Source organism: Mesoplodon densirostris, chromosome 4 (assembly GCF_025265405.1).
Source record: "Mesoplodon densirostris isolate mMesDen1 chromosome 4, mMesDen1 primary haplotype, whole genome shotgun sequence".
Lineage (NCBI taxonomy): Eukaryota > Metazoa > Chordata > Mammalia > Artiodactyla > Ziphiidae > Mesoplodon > Mesoplodon densirostris.
In genome coordinates this window covers 81,595,625-81,615,608 of record NC_082664.1, presented here as the reverse complement: position 1 = coordinate 81,615,608, position 19,984 = coordinate 81,595,625, and the positions used below count along the sequence as shown (strand labels likewise).

The following is a 19,984-nucleotide window of genomic DNA, read 5'->3' as shown; positions in this document are numbered from 1 at the left end:
TAAATTTATTAAGGCTTGTTTTGTGGCCTAATATATGATCTATCTTAAAGACTGTTCTATATGCACTTGAAAAGAATGTGCATTCTGTTGCTTTGGGATGAAATGTTCTATATATATAAAAATATAAATATATATATTTATAAATATAAAAGTTAAAAACTGTTAATATTCAACTGTCATTTTTTTACCATTTAGTCAACAAATACAATGAATTTTTCTAAATTATTGAACTTTACTTTTTTAGAATGTTTGACACTTTTTCCATTTCTTCTTGAATATTCCTCTTACATAAACTACTGCAAAAATGAACTAATCTACTGTTGCTCTCTCAATCCTGATTCTTCATTTTCTCCTCCGATTTCTCTTTCCTCCCCACATACCATGTACCTAATTGATCTTCCCATACTTTATTTTCTTTCTACATTGTCTTAAGTCTCATTCATTCTATAGCAGCAATTATTTGTAAAACTATAGTTCCAATTTTCTGTTACCTCTTGGATATTCTATTGTAAAAAATATCTGAACTTCCAACCTTAAAAGTCCAAAGAAGAGTTTTTTTTCATCTCTCCCACTATTAAATTCTAAAGCAAAACACACATAGATTTTCACAGTTCTGTCACTGTTAACTAGGGATAACATTCTCATAGTTATCCAAGCTTGAAATTTTAGTTATCCTTTAATTATACAAACTTTCACCATGAAAGTGTTCTAAGTAAATTACTTAGTGTTTAAACTGTGATGAATTCATCTTGAATTCATTTTCTTCTTTCTACCTTATCTATAAATTCATCTTTTCACCTTAACCTAGACTACTGAATAGGCCCCTAAATGATCTCCCTGACTTTAGCTTTTCTCTTTGCCAGTCTATCCATCAAGTCACTTCTATTAACCATCTGATCATTCTGTCTTATTGCTTGGAAAACAAAACAATTAGAGGAAGAAAAAATGCTTTCTACTGGCTAGAGAGCAAAGCCTGAAATTCCTAATCTGCTTTATTGATCCAACTTTTCTCTAGTCCTCATATTCTCTTTCTCTATTCTATTTTTTAATGTGTATCTTGTACTATTCTTTTATACATATATTTCAAGTTCTTACTAGGAAAAATTAATCCATACTTTCTGAATGTAACCTGAAATCTTACACCTTTGCTAATTTTTTGTGCAGAAGTACTACAAAGTTGGGTGAGTTTTAACCACTTCCTTATCCATGTCTGCTGGCCAGTTAGCCACCTCAAATATAATGCACACTTTCTAACCCAAGTGGAAATAGGGAACTGGTACTGAAAATATAACTTCAAGACAAGGCTCTATCAATCATTGAAGTTCCTGACAATCACATGTTGCTGCTAAGTCTGTCCCACTTGGAAATATTGAAGCAACCACTCTTTTGAAACCCTCCCATCCTATTAAATCTAAACTCAAATTCTAACACATCCATTCCACTCTCTTTGATTCTTTAAAGTGGAAGAATTTCTCCTGGCACTACTTTTAGCATTTTCTTTAGCTTCTCCAACGAGCTATTTTCTGTACAGTATTATATGTCTTTATGTACCTACCTTACCCCTGCTTATTTATAGACAAGATGAGGATAGGGTTCATAATATGCTTTCTGTATATTCCATATTGTCCCTCACAGGCACTCAAATATTTGAACTATTTGTGCCTGCTTAAATAACTGTTTATAATAGTTTGAATATAGCCAGATTCTCCCCCCCTTTTAATTAGGTCCAGTTGTGTGGCATTTGCTGACATCAGAAGTCTAATTATTTATATTTTTATATGACAACAGATGTTGTACCTGTTATTTGATCTCTTTTCTACTGGTCAACTTTTATTTTGCTTTAATATTATTCTCTGCTTCCTTTAGTATAATATCTTTGTAAAGAAATATATGTATATACATATTTATATGAATATACCTGAATAAATATATATCTCTATATACATCTAAGTTATAACTGCTAGGACATATTCAGATGATACATTTCTTTGATTCTATGACAATGACTTGTGTGTCTATCATCTTTTTACATCCTGTCAGTACCTCACTCACTACCAGACACATAGTGCTTAGTAAATAGTCAGTTCCTGAATGTTTAGTAAATTGATTTTTTGAAAACTCAAAATACAGAGCACTGATTTGTATATTTGCATATTAATTATAACAATTTTTAGTATCTTTCTGTCATAACTAAAAATGGAACTGGTTTTCAATTCTCAATTAAATGTGACCACCAAGTCACTTATAAAGCAGGAAAAAATATTTAAACAACGTTTTGGGGAGGGGGACTATTTTCTCCTCAAAATCAAACTGAGGAATCTGTAGAATGCCATATACAGTTATGAATTTGGAGTTATTCTGAAATTAAACATCTGCATCTTCCACATCTGGGGCAGCATCTGTTCTGTGTTGCTAGAAGAAAAAAACAAGAAAAGTGGGGTAAACACCACAGCACAATATCAAATTCTACAAATCTAACAAGTGTATTTATTTATTGTCGATCAAGTGGCCAAGAAGCAGTGTGAGGCCCATACTAAGATGCTTGATAATTGCATTTCTCAACTCCCTTTAGAAAATGCCATACTCTAGGCCTGGGAATAACAAGCTTTTGCATAACAGCACAGGGACCTATAAATAAGAAACTCATTAAGCTACCTGTAGCAGGCCTCTACTCCAACCCTGCACTAGCTTGGGGAACTTAATGAGGTGATAATGAGGAGAAAATGGTTTAGCTCCTTTTTGGCCTGGTTTGCAATGGGTAGGGAAATCCCAGTCTTCAGTGAAACAGCCACCATAGAGCCCAATTCATCATTCAGGGTGGGTCTATACCAGAGAAATAATTTGCTTCTAGGCCCCGAAGTTATTTGGCTGCCCTGTCTATGGAAACAAAGCAAGCTATTCATTCACACTTGAAGGGACTGTCCGAATAACACCAATAAAGGGTGTTAAACTAGCTGGTCATTAGCATTTGAAGGGAATGGCCAAATAACACCAACAAAGGGTGTTAAACCAATCCACATTGTGTGTGTGTTGGGGGGTGGTGGTGGGAGCACTGTGCAATTCTAAGTGGATAAATGCCAGCATTATTTTCTCACTATAAGCCCAGCCTCCTAAGATTTCATATTCATTCACGGCTGGACCAAACCTTCTTGGCCAAGCTCTCCCCTTCTTTTTCCTATAAAGAAACTAAAGCAGTGTGCTGGGGTTAAGAATATAACATGTAGCATATTCGAGACGAGACAGAGATCGGATCACCAAACTGTTGGGCATCCAGGCTACAGTGCCAAATTCAGTAGGATATTCTATGGCGGTCCCCAAGAGGGGTCCAAGAAGAATAGATGAATGATCAGTTTCATTAAATTTAAGCTTTTCTCAGTCAGGTTAAATGCTGCTATTGACAACCCTCAAAGTAAAGAAAAAACCAAAATTGACAAACAGATCCTAAAATGTATAGGAAAGAACTGAGACTAAAGAAAGTGAAACTCTTCCTGAAGGAATGATGGGAGCTTACTCTACCAGACACCAAAATTCATCATAAAGCAGTGGTAATTAGGGCAGTAGGGTACTAGTGCAGGGATAGATAAATAGATAAATGTAAGAGGAAAGAACAACCATAAACAGATACATGCATCTATGGAAATGTGATGTACAACAAAGGAGATGTTACAGATCATGGGAAAATGAGCAACCTGATTAAATGATGCTGTGGCAATTGTTAATCCATATAGAAATATCAACATATAGCCTTACACAATAAGATACAAGAAAATAAGCAAAACAAAAGTTGACCAGTAGAAAAAATCTCAAATAACAGGTACAACATCTGTTGTCATATAAAAATATAAATAGACTTTTGACGTCAGAGCAAACGCCACAGAACTGGACCTAATTAAAAGGGGGTAGAATCTGGCTATATTCAAACTATTATAAACAGTTATTTAAGCAGGCACAAATAGTTCAAATATTTGAGTGCCTGTGATGGACAATATGGAATATACAGAAAGCATATTATGAACCCTCTCCTCATCTTGTCTATAAATAAGCAGGGGTAAGGTAGGTACATAAAGACATATAATACTGTACAGAAAATAGCTCGTTGGAGAAGTTAAAGAAAATGCTAAAAGTAGTGCCAGGAGAAATTCTTCTATAAATACACAGGGGTAAGGTAGGTACATAAAGACATATAATACAGAAATCCTCTCTATAATGTCTCTTAGGGAAGGACGTTTATCCTCTAGTTGAAAGCAGCCCAGAAAATTCAGGAAAAACATATAGTCAACTACAGTCAAGATTTCGTACTGTAGGTGTTACTATTATTCTACCAGGTGGAAGTGGCAAGATAATGCACATATGCTACAGTGCTCAGTAATTTTATTTACATTATTAATTCTTTAAATATTTTTGTGGGTTACACAATAAAAAGCCTCATTTTGTAGATAAGAAAATGTCAGCTAAGAGATTAAATAGCTTATCTTGCCTGAAACAACTAGTAAGTGCTGGAGCCAAAAATTCACACCCAAAGAATAGTTTTCAGTAATAGCACATAATTAAGACCCAGAGAACCTACAGACCTCAGCTGATAGGCATGGTGATAATTCAGAGATAACTTTCAAGTAGAGAGTTTCAAGTAAATTATGGCCTATTGGACATATGAATTTATCTTTACCCTTCACCAAATCAACAACAAAGGATAAAAAGCATTGCAAGCTCACAAGGACAAAGCTAGTGGGAGACAAAAAGATAGCATTTGAGAATGATGCACATTGTATAACAAAGCACAACAAAAAAATAAAGTTGAACTCTTCTTATCCACAAGGGATAAGGGAAGGCAAGGCCAGTAAGAAGCAAGTCAATTCATGCTGCAGAATGGGGTTGAGGTTGTAGAGGTGTAGGAGTTTGGGGGGTTGGGGGAGGCAACAGAGCACTAAGCCAGGATGCAGGACAAGGCTGAAACAAGATGACTGGTTTAACACTTGTTCAGCTCCCTGGCACTCTCCCCTCCCCAGGTTACGAGGCTAAGCAAATGTCCCCTCCCACACCCTGCATCTCCACAACAATTTGTGGTCTACTGGTCAGATTGATCTACAACTTCTGCCATAACCTTGAAACTCAACAGTCCCCAAAACTTCATTTTCCTCTTAAAACTAATTTCCCTTCTGAATTTCCTCATTTTGGTGAATTTTACCATCATTATTCTATTGGGTTATTTTATTAATTTGTAGTAGTTTTTTTTTGATATACTGATATGCATCCTTGTTGATTACATATTCTCCCAGTTTGTGGTTTATCTTTTCATGTTTGTATTTTAATAAGTAAGTTTATAATTATATTTATCAAGATTTATTTTTTAGTTAGCATTTGTATGTGTGTCTTGCTGAAGAAAACCTTTGCAATTCTGAGTCTTTAAAGATAGTCTTCTATAATTTATTCTAAAAGCTTAAAGTTTAGACTTACACCTTTAATTCTAATCTATTTGGAGCTTATTTTCTTGTATCTATTGTATAAGGCTATATGTTGATATTTCTATATGGATTAACAATTGCCACAGCATCATTTAATCAGGTTGCTCATTTTCCCATGATCTGTAACATCTCCTTTGTTGTACATCACATTTCCATAGTTGCATGTATCTGTTTATGGTTGTTCTTTCCTCTTACATTTATCTATTTAACTATCCCTGCACTAGTACCCTACTGCCCTAATTACCACAGCTTTATGATGAATTTTGGTGTCTGGTAGAGTAAGATCCCATCATTTCTTCAGGAAAAGTTTCACTTTCTTTAGTCTCAGTTCTTTCCTATACATTTCAGGATCTGTTTGTCAATGTCCTGTAAAAATACCCGTTAAGGTTATGATCAAAATCACACTGAAACTTTTTAGTAATTTTGAGTTTTTGTAAACCATGAATATGGTATATGCTTTATTTGTTGAGATTTTGTCTTTCTATATATATTTTTCATAAAAGCCTTGAATTTTTTAGATTCTAGTTACCATCTATTTTTTGTTATTGTACATTGTAACTATTCTACTTTTTGCTGTTGTGTACAAATGTAATGGGTTTTTGTATAATGATCTTATATTTAGCAAACTTACTAATCTTCCAAAAATTGTTTTGCATATTCTTTGTAGTTGTCTATATTGAGAAATATTATACCAATTGTTTATAAAATGTTTTGTTTCTTCCTCTCCAAACCTTAAAAAATTTTTTTCCTCTTATTGTATGGGCTGGAAACTCTAGGACAATTTTGGTAACAATTAGTGTTACTGGACATCCATCCTCATAGTAAGTTATGATTATAATGTTTCACCATTAAGATGTTATTTGCATAGTTTGCTAAAAGATTTTATAAAAATGTATTAATATTGACTTTTATAAACTGCATTTTATCAATTAAGAAAATCACTTTCTCAGAATCAATCCCCAGACAAAATTGCAGAGTAGAAGGACCTGAGCTCATCGCTTCTCATGAAAACACCAGAATTACAACTAACTGCTGAACAACCATTGACAAAGGACTGCACCCTACCAAGAAAGATATTCTACTTCCAAAGACAAAGAAGCCAGAATGAGACAGTAGGAGGGGCACATTCATGATACAGTCAAATCCCATACCTGCTGGGTGGGTGATCCAGAAATAGGAAAATAATTATATTGCAGAGGTTCTTCCACAGGAGTGAGCATTTTGAGCCCTGTGTCAGGCTCCACAGTCTGGGGCTCTGGCATTGTGAGGAGGAGCCCCCAGAGCATTTGGCTCTGAAGGCCAGCGGGGCTTGATCTTAGGAACTCCACAGGAATGGGGGAAACAGAAATGTCAGTCTTGGAGGGTGCACACAAGGTCTCATGAGCACCAGGACCCAGGGACAAAGCATTTACTTCATAGGAGCCTGGGCCAGACCAACCTGATGGCCCTGGAGAGCCTTCTGGGGTGGTGGGGTAGCTGTGGCTCACTGTGGGGACAAGGACCATGGTGGTGGAGATTCTGGGTAATACTTAGTGGTATGAGCTGTCCTGGAGGACACCATTTTGACACCAAGACCTGGCCCCACCCAACAGCCTGAAGGCTCCAGTGCTGGGACACCTGAGGCCAAACAACCAACAGGGCAGGTATACAGCCCCACCCATCAGCCATCAGCCAAGCTGCTTGAAGTCTGACTGAGCCCACAGCTGCCTCTAAACACACCCCTTAACACAGCCCTGCCCACCAGTAGGCAGGGACCAGTCCCTCCCACCAGGAAGCCTATACAAGCCTCTTAGACCAGCCTCATTCACCAGGGGACAGACACCAGAAAAAAGAGGAACTATAATCTTGCAGCCTATGGGACCACAAACACAGAAAGTTAGACAAAATGAGATGGCAGGGAAATATGTTCCAGATGAAGGAACAAAATAAAACTCCAGAACAACAACTAAGCGAAGTGGAGATAAGCAATCTACCTGAAAAAGAATTCAGAGGAATGATAGTAAAGATGATTCAATAATGGATGCACAGACCAAGAAGATACAATAAATGTTTAACAAAGAGATAGAAAAGACCTACCAAAACAAACTGAAAACAATTAAGAAATAGCAATAGGAACATATGTATCAATAATTATCTTAAATGTAAATGGATTACATTCTCCAAGCAAAAGACATAGGCTGAATGGATAGATAAACAAGACCCATATATATGCTGTCTACAGAGACCCACTTCAGACTTAGGGACACATACAGACTGAAAGTGAGGGGATGGAAAAAGGTATTCCATGCAAATGGAATGAAAAGAAAGCTGGAGTAGCAATTCTTAGACAAAGTAGACTTTAAAATAAAGACTGTTACAAGAGACAAGGAAGCACACTAGATAATGATCTGATTAAGAGATCAATCCAAGAAGAAGATACAACAATTGTAAATATATATGCACCCAACATAGGAGCAACTCAATATATAAGGCAAATGCTAACAGCCATAAAAGAGGAAATCGACAGTAACACAATAAGAGTGGGGAACTTTAACACCCCACTTACACCAATGGACAGATTACCCAGACAGAAAATTAATAAGGAAACACAAGCCCTAAATGACACAGACCAGCTAGATTTAAATAATATCTATAGGACATTCCATCTGAAAGCAGCAGAATAAACTTTCTTCTCAAGTGAACATGGAACATTCTGCAGGATAGATCATATCTTGGGCCACAAAGCAAGCCATGGTAAATTTAAGAAAATTGAAATCATATCAAGCATCTTTTCCAACCACAACACTGTGAGATTAGAAATCAATTACAGGAAAAATACTGTAAAAAACACAAACACATGAAGCCTAAACAATATGTTACTAAACAACCAGTGGATCACTGAATAAATCAAAGAGGGTATCAAAAAATACCTAGAGACAAATGACAATGAAAACACAACAATTCAAAACCTAGGGGACACAGCAAAAGCAATTCTAAAAGGGGAGATTAAAGGAATACAATCTTACCTCAGGAAACAAGAAAAGTCTCAAATAAACAACCTAACCTTACACCTAAAACAACTAGAGAAAGAAGAACAAACAAAAGCTAAAGTTAGTAAAAGGAAAGAAATCATAAATATCAGAGCAGAAATAAATGAAACAGAGACAAAGAAAACAATAGCAAAGATCAATGAAACTAAAAGCTGGCTCTTTTAAAAGGTAAACAAAATTGAAAACCTTTAGCCAAAGTCATCAAGAAAAAAAGGGAGAGGACTCAAATCAATAAAATTAGAAATGAAAATGAGAAATTACAACTGACACCACAGAAATACAAAGGATCATAAGGACTACTACAAGCAACAATAGGCCAATAAAATGGACAACCTAGAAGAAATGGACAAATTCTTATAAAGGTACAACCTTCCAAGACTGAACCAAGAAGAAATGAACAGAAAAATCACAAGTACTGAAATTGAAACTATGATTTAAAAGCTCCCAACAAACAAAAGTCCAGGACCAGATGGCTTCACAGGCAAATTCTATCAAACATTTAGAGAAGAGTTAGAACCTATCCTTCTCAAACTATTCCAAAAATTGCAGATGAAGGAACACGCTCAAGCTCATTTTATGAGGCCACCATCACCCTGATACAAAAATGAGATAAAGATATCAAGAGACTGGCAACTTAAAACAATCTTGTACATATATAGACTGCTATATTGAAACCTCATGGTAACTGCAAACCAAAAATCTACAACAGATATGCACACAAAAAAGAAAAAAGAATTCAAATACAACACTAAAGGAAGCCATCAAATCACAAGAGAACAGAAGAGGAAAAGTAGAAAAAAGACTTATGAAAACACTCCCAAAACAGTTAACAAAATGGCAATAAGAATGTACCTATTGGTAATTACCTTAAATGCAAATGCATTAAATGCTCCAACCAAAATACATAGACAGGCTGAATGGATAGAAAAACAAGACTCATATATATGGTGTCTACAAGAGTCCCACTTCAGACCTAGGGACACATACAGACTGAAAGTGAGGGAATGGAAAAATGTATTCCATTCAAATGAAATGAAAAGAAAGATGGAGTAGCAATACTGATATCAGATAAAATAGACTAAAATACAGACTGTTACAAGAGACAAGGAAGGACATTACATAATGATGAAGGGATAAATCCAAGAAGAAGATATAACAATTGTAAATATATATGCACCCAACATAGAAGCAACTCAATATATAAGGCAAATGCTAACAGCCATAAAGGGGGAAATCAACAGTAACACAATAATAGTGGGGAACTTTAACACCGCACTTATACCAATGGACAGATTATCCAGACAGGAAATTAATAAGGAAACACAATGAAACTAAAAGCTGGTTCTTTGAGAAAATAAACAAATTGATAAACCTTTAGTCAGGCTCATCAAGAAAAAAAGGGAGAGGGCCCAAATCAATAAAATTAGAAATGAAAGAGGAGAAGTTACAACAGACACCACAGAAATACAAAGGATCATAAGAGACTACTACAAGCAACCGTATGCCAATAACATGGACAACATAGAAGAAATGGACAAATTCTTAGAAAGATACAATCTCCCCAAACTGAACAAGGATGGCTCCAGAGGTGAAATCTATCAAACATTTAGAGAAGAGTTAACACCTATCCTTCTGAAATGATTTCAAAAAATTTCCAAGGGGGTAACACTCCCAAACTCATTGTATAAGGCCACTATCACCCTGATACCAAAACCAGACTAAGATACCATACCACAAAAAAAGAAAATTACAGGCCAATATCACTGAAGAACATAGACACAAAAATTCTCAACAAAATACTAGCAAACCAAATCCAACAATACATTAAAATCCCACCGTGATCATGTGGGATTTATCCCAGGGCTGCAAGTATTTTTCAATATCTGCAAATCAATCAGTGTGATACACCACATTAACAAATTGAAGAATAAAAACCATATGATCATCTCAATAGATGCAGAAAAAGCTTTTGACAAAATCCAACACCAATTTATGATAAAACTCTACAGACAATGGGCATAGAGGGAACATACCTCAACATAATAAAGGTCATATGTGACAAACCCACAGCTAACATCATATTCAATGGTGGAAAGCTGAAAGCATTTCCTGTAAGATCAGGAACAAGACAAGAATAAGACAAGAAGTGCCCTTTTACTTCTTCATCATCAGAGTGCCAGAACACAAACGACCTCTTTGCCTCCACAAGATTGTGGCATCTGCCACATGGTATCACCAGGTCCTATGTATGTCAGTTGCTGCAGAGATGGATTTGGAAGATGGAGGAGAGATGCCCAAGCAACAAGATCCCAAGTCTAACTAAACACCACAAGAAATCTTGAGATTTGGGAAGCAGGGGCCTCTCATCTCCTACTGGCTGGAGCCAAGGAAGTTGAAAAGCTCACTTCTTTGGAAGCACCTGTCCAGAAGGTGAACTTGCTTTCTGAGAGATGGAGAGTAATTTATTTGTTTTGCTACATACTGTTCCATATTTCTTTTAAAGGGACAGTAAAGCAGACTGTGATGGGGAGCATGCCAGATGTGGGCTTGGATGTTCCAGTGGCACATTCCCACGTGGTAAGATATTCACTCACCTCCACTGTTCCTGCCCATTCCTCTTTTCCACTGAAAGACCCAATAATACTCCAAACTTCCCATCTCCTTTAGAGAGACATGAAACTGTCAAAGGAGCTAGACAATAAAAGGGTATGTTCCTAAAAAAAAAAAAAAAGTGGTGCCACTCTCACCACTTTCATTCAACATAGTTTTGGAAGTCCTAGTCATGGCAATCAGAGAAAAAGAAATAAAAGGAATCCAAATTGGAAAAGAAGAAGTAAAACTGTCACTGTTGGCAGTTGACATGATACTATACATAGAGAATCCTAAAGATGCTACCAGAAAACTATGAGAGCTCATCAATGAATTTGGTAAAGTAGCAGGATACAAAATTAATACATAAAAATCTCTTGCATTCCTATACACTAACAATGAAAGATCAGAAAGAGAATTTAAGGAAACAGTCCCATTTACTGTCATATCAAAAAGAATAAAATACCTAGGAATAAACCTACCTAAGAAGGCAAAAGACCTGTACTCAAAAAATTATAAGATACTGTTGAAAGAAATTTAAGAGGACACAAACAGATGGAAAGATATACCATGTTCTCGGGTTGAAAGAATCAATATAGTCAAAATGACTGTACTACCCAAGGTAATCCACAGCTTCAATGCAATCCCTATCAAATTACCAATGGATTTTTTTGCAGATCTAGAGCAAAAAATCTTAAAATTTATGTGGAAACACAAAAGACCCTGAATAGCCAAAGCAATCTTAAGAAAGAAAAACAAAACTGGAGGAATCAGGCTCCCTGACTTCAGACTATACTATAAAGTCACAGCACTCAAAACAGTATGATACTGGCACAAAAACAGACTTATAGATCAATGGAACAGGATAGAAAGCCCAGAAATAAACCCATACACCTATGGTCAATTAATCTACGACAAAAGAGGCAAGAATATACCATGGAGAAAGATAGTCTCTTCAATAACTGGTGCTGGGAAAACTGGACAGCTACATGTAAAAGAATGAAATTAGAACATTTGCTAACACCACATACCAAAAAAAACCCCTCAAAATGGATTAAAGACCTAAATGTAACACTGGATACTACAAAACTCTTAGAGGAAAACATAGGTAGACATAAATTTACTCTTTCACATAAATTGTAGCAATATCTTTTTACATTCACCTCCTAGAATAATGAAAATAAAAACAAAAATAAACAAATAGACCTAGTTGAATTTAAAAGCTTTTTCACATCAAAGGACATCATAAACAAAATGAAAAGACAACCCACAGAATGGGAGAAAATATTTGCAAATGATGTGACTGACAAGGGATTAATCTCCAAAATATATAAATAGCTTGTGCAGCTCAATAGCAAAAAACCAAACAACCCAATTGAAAAATGGGTGGTAGATCTAAATGGACATTTCTCCAAAGAAGACATATAGATGGCCAAAAAGCACATAAAAAGATGCTCAACATCACTAATTATTAGAGAAATGGAAATCAAAACTACAATGAGGTATCACCTCACACTAGTCAGAATGGCCATCATCAAAAAGTCTACAAACAATAAATGCTGGAGAGGGTGTGGAGAAAAGGGAACCCTCCTACACTGTTAATGAGAATGTAAATTGGTACAGCCACTTTGGAGAACAGTACTAAAAACAGAGCTACCAATCTAGCTCTAGATCCAGCAATCCCACTCCTGGGCATATATCAGGAGAAAGTCAAAATTTGAAAAGATACATGCATCCCAATGTTCATTGCAACACTATTTACAATAGCCAGGACATGGAAGCAACCTAAATGTACACTGACAGAGGAATGGATAAAGAAGATGTGGTACATATATATAATGGAATGTTACTCAGCCATAAAAGGAATGAAATAATGCCATTTGCAGCAAAATGAATGGATCTAGGGATTATCACACTAAGTGAAGTCAGACAAAGACAAATATATCATATGATATCACTTATATCTGGAATCTAAAAAAAAAAAAAAAAAGATACAAGTGAACTTATTTACAAAACAGAAACAGACACCCAGACTTAGGAAACAAACTTATGGTTACCAAAGGGGAAATGTTGCGGCAGGGTGGAATAAATTAGGAGGTTGAGATTAACATATACACTGTACTATATGTAAAATAATCAACAAGGACCTACTGTATAGCACAGGGAACTGTATTTAATACTCTGTAATAACCTCTATGGGGAAAGAATCTGAAGAAGAAAGATATATGTATATGTATAACTAAATCACTTTTCTGTACACCTGAAACTAACATAACATTGTAAATCAAATATACTCCAATATAAAATAAAATAAATAAAAGAAAATCATTTTCTCCTTTAATCTACCTGTATAGTAAATTATAGTTGTATATTTAATAGCATTAAATCACACTGAAATTCCTATAATAAATGTAATCAGGCTTTTAAAAATATGTTTTTGTGGAATTTTTCATATAAATTCATGAATGAAATGGGCTTGTGATTTTCCTACCTTGAACACCCTTTTTTGATTTCAGAATTATACTAGTCATATTATGACTTACAGTGCCCTCTATTTTTATGTCCTCTGGAAAAATTTATATAAGATTGAAATGGTATGTTCCTTCAATGATCGGTAGAACTTTTCAGGAAAATCATCTGGTTCTGGCTTTCAAATACTTTAATGAATACAGAATATATAGTTTTTCAATGTCATTTCAAGTCATTTGTACTGTTACATTTTTCTAGAAATGTGTCATTTTTCTAATTTCTTGTCATTAAGAGATTCACAGTTCTTAGTCACAATTAAATCTAACCTGTATACAGATAGAAAACCCAGAGATCAACCCACGCACCTGTGGTCAACTAATCCATGACAAAGGAGGCAAACATAAACAATGGAGAAAAGACAGTCTCTTCAAAAAGTGGTGCTGGGAAAACTGAACAGCTACATGTAAAAGATGAAATCAGAACACTCCCTAACACCATACACAGAAATAAACTCAAAATGGATTAAAGACCTAAATGTAAGACCAGACACTATAAAACTCTGAGAGGAAAACATAGGAAGAACACTCATTGACATGAATCACAGCAAGATCTTTTTTGACCCACCTCCTAGAGCAATGGAAATAAAAACAAAAATAAACAAATGGGACCTAATGAAACTTAAAAGCTTTTGCACAGAAAAAGAAACTATAAAACAAGATCAAAAGACAACCCTCAGAATGGGAGAATATATTTGCAAATGAATCAACTGACAAAGGATTAATCACCAAAATATATAAAAAACTCATGCAGCTCAATATTAAAAAACAACCCAATCCAAAAATGGGCAGAAGACCTAAATAGACATTTCTCCAAAGAGGACATATAGATGTCCAGGAGGCACATGAAAAGCTGCTCAACATTGCTAATTATTATAGAAATGCAAATGAAAACTACAATGAGGTATCACCTCACGCCAGTTAGAATGGGCATCATCAGAAAAATCTACAAACAGTAAATGCTGGAGAGGGTGTGGAGAAAAGGGAGCCCTCTTGCAGTGTTGGTGGGAATGTAAATTGATACAGCCACTATGGAGAACAGTATGGAGGTTCCTTAAAAAGCTAAAAATAGAATTACCATACTATCCAGCAATCCTACTACTGGGCATATACCCAGAGAAAACCATAATTCTAAAAGACACATGCACCCCAACATTCATTGCAGCACTATTTACAATAGCCAGGTCATGGAAGCAACCTAAATGCCCATCGACAGACAAATGGATAAAGAAGATGTGGTACATATATACAATGGAATATTACTCAGCCATAAAAAGGAATGAAATTGGGTCATTTTCAGAGATGTGAATGGACCTAGAGACTGTCATACAGAGTGGAGTAAGTCAGAGATAAACAAATATCGTATATTAATGCATATTTGTGGAATCTAGAAAAATGGTACAGGTGAACCAGTTTGCAAGGCAGAAAGAGAGACAGAGATGTAGAGAACGTATGGACACCATGGGGGGAAAGTGGAGGGGGGGGTGGGATGAATTGGGAGATTGGGATTGACATATATACACTAATATGTATAAAATAGATAACTAATAAGAACCTGCTGTATAAAAAAATAAAATTTAAAAAATTACTGTTAATTAAAGAAAAAATCTAACCTGTATACAATTATTTCCCATTTTCTTACTAATATTGTTTATGCATCATCTCCATTTTTCTGTTTTTTAAATCAATTTTACTTTAGGTTCTCTTCAAAGAATCATTTCTTTGTAGATACTCTCTTTTGTATTCTTGTTTATTTTTAATTTTATTTGTATTATTTCTAGTCTTCTATTGCTTTAGGTCTATCTATCATATTTAAGTTTATTGTTCTTTTCCTGACTTCTTATATTAGATGCTTAGGTTGTTATTTTTCAGCAATTTTTTAATTTTATGTAATGATTTAGGGCTGTAAACATCCTTCAAGTTATCACTTTTGCTGCATTCTACAAATTTTGTATAGTTTAATTACATTCAGTTTTGTTTTGTTCCTCCAATTCCATTCTATCTTCTTTGTAATGTCAGTGGTTGTGAACTATATTTTTAGTTTCTAAATTATGTTTTTTTTTTTTTTTTTTTTTTTTTTTGCGGTACGCGGGCCTCTCACTGTTGTGGCCTCTCCCGTTGCGGAGCACAGGCTCCGGACGCGCAGGCTCAGCAGCCATGGCTCACAGGCCCAGCCGCTCCGCGGCATGTGGGATCTTCCTGGACCGGGGCATGAACCCGTGTCCCCTGCATCGGCAGGCAGACTCTAAACCACTGCGCCACCAGGGAAGCCCTAAATTATGTTTTTAAAATGTACCTTTTTGTTATTAATTTCTTACTAAATTGGATTGCCACAAAAAATCATGGGCCTAAGGCATAGTTTCCTTTCCTTATCCCAGTACTAGTATTAGCATTTACCCCAAAGGCAGAATTTACTTTCCTATTTGCTTATCTTGCCACTCTTTTTCCACTTTCAGCTCACTGTTCTTTTTCTTATGTGTTTATTGGTTCTAGGAAAGTTTTGCTCTTACACATGATTTCAGCAATGCATTAAAGAATAGTTGTGCTAGTGTATCCGGAACCTAGTTAGTTTCTAGTAGTGAAGCCTTTCATAACAACTGCTTAATACCTAGAAAACTCTAAGAATCTTCTCCAACTACATGTTGGCAATTTTTATTCACAAAGTCAAATGAAAATATAGGGCATTCAAAAGCTTGGAATGTTGTCCAATATTTTCACCTATTCAGACTACTCTTTATGGTCCCCCAACTGCATGCTAAGAAGAATAATGTCCAGAACTAGTAGTCTAAAAAGGTTTGCTTTAACTAAGTTTGATTAATTTCAGGCTCACACCATTTCTGGTGTATGTAATTATGTATATTGATTTAAGAGATCTTCCTTTCTGGCTCTTAGTGAAAAACAAGTAAACAGAATAGACGGTGTTGTCAAATTTTCTTGGCTATATAAAGAGGTGATTGGAATAGATAAGCTCTAAGATGCCTTTCAGTTCTAAGAAAATATGCCTGTGTCTAAAAACAATAAAACAGTATTTCCCATTAATTATGTGCCAGTAAATAATTGAGAGTTAAGTAAACATTGCATTTTCCCTCTGTTTATGGAGTAGCAACTTCTAAAGTATCTTTTCACCTTTTAATCCTTACAACAATCTAATGCTGTCCTCAAGTCACTAATAATTGTTGCTGTATTTACCTGTTCTTTATGGATTGAGATTTAGCACAGTCTTTGTTAATAAATGCAGGTGGGTAATCCATCCCTAAAATCAAAGTCCAAGTATGTACCCTTGGAACAGGACTCCAGGGAGAGAGCAACAGCTCATCTTGCATCCTGTAACCAGACAGTTCAGAAGGAACAGGCTTATTAAACTGAGGCAAATTCGAACTAGTGTTATTTATGAAGTCAGAAACCAGGAAGAGGAAACTGAGTTTGTAAGGTTAAGAAAATATAAGGAGTGACCTTGAGAACAATTGTCATGTTCTGCGGAAATAAGTACTGAAAGAATATTTATTAAAAATACAGGTAGTTTGTATATACACACATGAATTCACACACACACACATACATATATGAAATGAACTTCTAAGAATATATCATTACTTTCTTTGTAAAAGTCCTCTAAAACTAGGCTTTCTTTTTACTCAGAATAATTTAAATTTAATTGAAGTACTGAATACAGTAGAGTCCTTAATGGCCTTTGCAGGGTCTCAAATATATTCAAAGATCTATAAATAAAACTTTAGAAAATAAAACTTGAAAATGTTCATTCCTGAGATCACATTCATAGGAAATTTGTACATGTAACCACTATTGGCTTTAACTGTTACATAATAATATAATGTAAAAATAATAAATATTACTATGCAGAATGGAGATAATTATGTAATTGTTAGGCAATAATTTCACTTTATAAAAGTTAGTAAAAGGATTCAAGATTGATAGAATTGTATGAATCACAGTACTGTAAGGTACAACATTTTATATTTTTCAACTGGAAAGGTTGACAGTTGAAACATATGTGAAGGAGTACTAAGCAGCATACAGATATTCTTATTAAATTAGATAACTCAATAAATAAAAATCAATCTCTGCCATTAAATTTCTGGAAGTAAATGAACTTAATGTCTTTTTTTTCAGGTTTGAAATTCCTGCTTATTCTCTAATTTTCAATTATAACTGAGAGAACTTAAGTCTAAAAGAGGAAGAAAAATGTCTGGGTAATGTATCTTATAACATTAATGGGTAAAAGAGAGGCTTCTATATAGTCATTTTAAGAAGGAGCTCATACAGAAATGGACTGGAAAGTTCTCTCACTCTCAGAATTTTCTTCTTGTGTATCAATTTTCTTGTGGGAAGTGAATATAGAGTAACAGCAGCATTGTTTGTCAATGTCTTCATGTGACTGTTAGCAATGCATCCTTGCACATATTGTTTCAGACAAAAAAATTAGTATTTTGCATTAGAAGAGGATAATTAGGCAATAAGATACAATAAGCGAGTGTGGTTATCATGAGATAAACACACACATGGGGTGTTATGAGTCACAGCCAAGTGTCTGAAATCCCTCTAGGGTATGATTATCTCGTGATAACCACACACCCTAGAGTTGCCTTATTGCTATTATAAAATATCTTTATTATAGGAAGAAATGTGCATTTCTGTGCAGAAAGGAGACGGAGCTGGCAATTTAGAATGCCAAACAGCAGTTTCAGCTGAGCTACGTGGTTTACATAGATAAATCTATCCCATTGGAGTGTTTCCCCAGCCAAAAAAAAATGTTCCCTAAATCCAAGCAGTCATAATCTATAGTGATGTGCAGCTATTTGGAGCATTTGAGAAATTCCCTGCCTGGTTCTTAAGCTGTTGGTTTGATGGTTGTATGGGGTGAATGCTGAGATGCACAATGGCAACAGAAGCTACACAGTGTCCTGAGAACCCAAATTGTGATTCACAGAAATGTCAACATTCTGGACAACTTTTTCTGGTTTCTTGATCAGAATTAATGTTTTAAATTCCTTACAGAAACAGCATCTAATAAATGAAAAGTTAGTAAGGGAGAGAAATTACTAGGGCTGAAACATGAAGATTGAGATGAACTCAAAATGGTGAGAAAAGAGTCTAATGAGGTTCCCAGATAAGAAGTTATAAACTTGAGGCCAATAGACTACAGAAACCAAGGGCTTTAAACCTAAAGAAAAGAAGGCCAAGGGAAAGAATGATATACATCCATAAATACCTGAATTATAATCATATGAACTGGATTTATTCTCTATGGCTCCAGAGACAGAATTAACTTAAGTAAAAATCATAGGAAAAAGGATTTCATTTTACCATAAAAATCCACTTCTAAAATTTGAGTGATTACAAAATACACTTGTTTTTCCTGAAAAAAAATTCAAGCAAAGACAGTGTTACATTGAGATTCCTCCATTAGAGATGTCCCATATCTCAAAAATTGATTCTCTAATAAAAATAAAAATTATGGCTATATATAAAATCTGAGAAGAAGATTCAACAATACCTAATATGCAAGAACTGGAAAGAGACTGTGAACCTAAAGTATTTCTTAGATATCTTCTATTAGGAATAGAAATAACTAGTTCTTATATGTCATGAATTTTTAGGTATACTAAATATAATAAGATTCAATTGTATTGAGACATCCTTGTATATATGTATAGAGGATTGGCTTACATGAACCTATTTGATTTAAAAATTAAGCTCACTCTTCTGTGAAGCTGATCAATTATTAATCTAATATTCTAAACTGTTGAAAACAGGTTGGGCAGTAAACGTTTTATTTCAATAAATTTCCATTGTTAAATTGTGAGGTAATATCAGCAGTGGACCAGCCTATACATTGTGTGTAAAATAAAAATCAATATTTATATTCATGTTGGGCAGCCAAATCCTTGGAAAAAATTCAGAGAACTTAGCCCAGTTTTGGTACTTTCACAGTACTCATCAAAATGTGTCAACTCTAATGTAAAACTGTTGCTTAATATAGGATACAAAATCAATGTAATTGATTTGATTGAATTTTTTAAAAACCTTCTAAGAATATATGCCATACTTTAAAAACATGCAACAAAGCCAATAATTGGTTTAAGTGTAAAAATAAATTGTGTCTAGAGATCTCCTACCCAGCCATGGTGATGCTTTATTGGTTTCTGCATTTCACTAACTGATATGCTTTCATGTAAAATCAATACCTCGCAGTCTAATATATTTTGCATCGTTATGGTGTGGGTTCTATAGGCTAAACTACATTTTTGATGTGTAACTCCAAATCTTTATTTTACAATAAAACTTGCCATAGGGAAAATTTAAAGAGGCACCATTTGCTTTCTAAATACGCAAAAGCATCTTTCACATAATTGACAAT

General features: G+C 34.9%; 1 long non-coding RNA gene across 1 annotated transcript in view; it reads right to left on the bottom strand.

Moving 5' to 3' along the window:
* Nucleotides 1-2,255: 2,255 nt before the first annotated feature.
* Nucleotides 2,256-19,984, bottom strand: part of LOC132489365 (uncharacterized) — a 269,560-nt gene continuing 251,831 nt past the window's right edge. The window contains exon 3 of the long non-coding RNA XR_009531854.1: nucleotides 2,256-2,412. This is a non-coding gene — a long non-coding RNA (uncharacterized LOC132489365). The remainder of the gene's footprint in view (nucleotides 2,413-19,984) is intronic.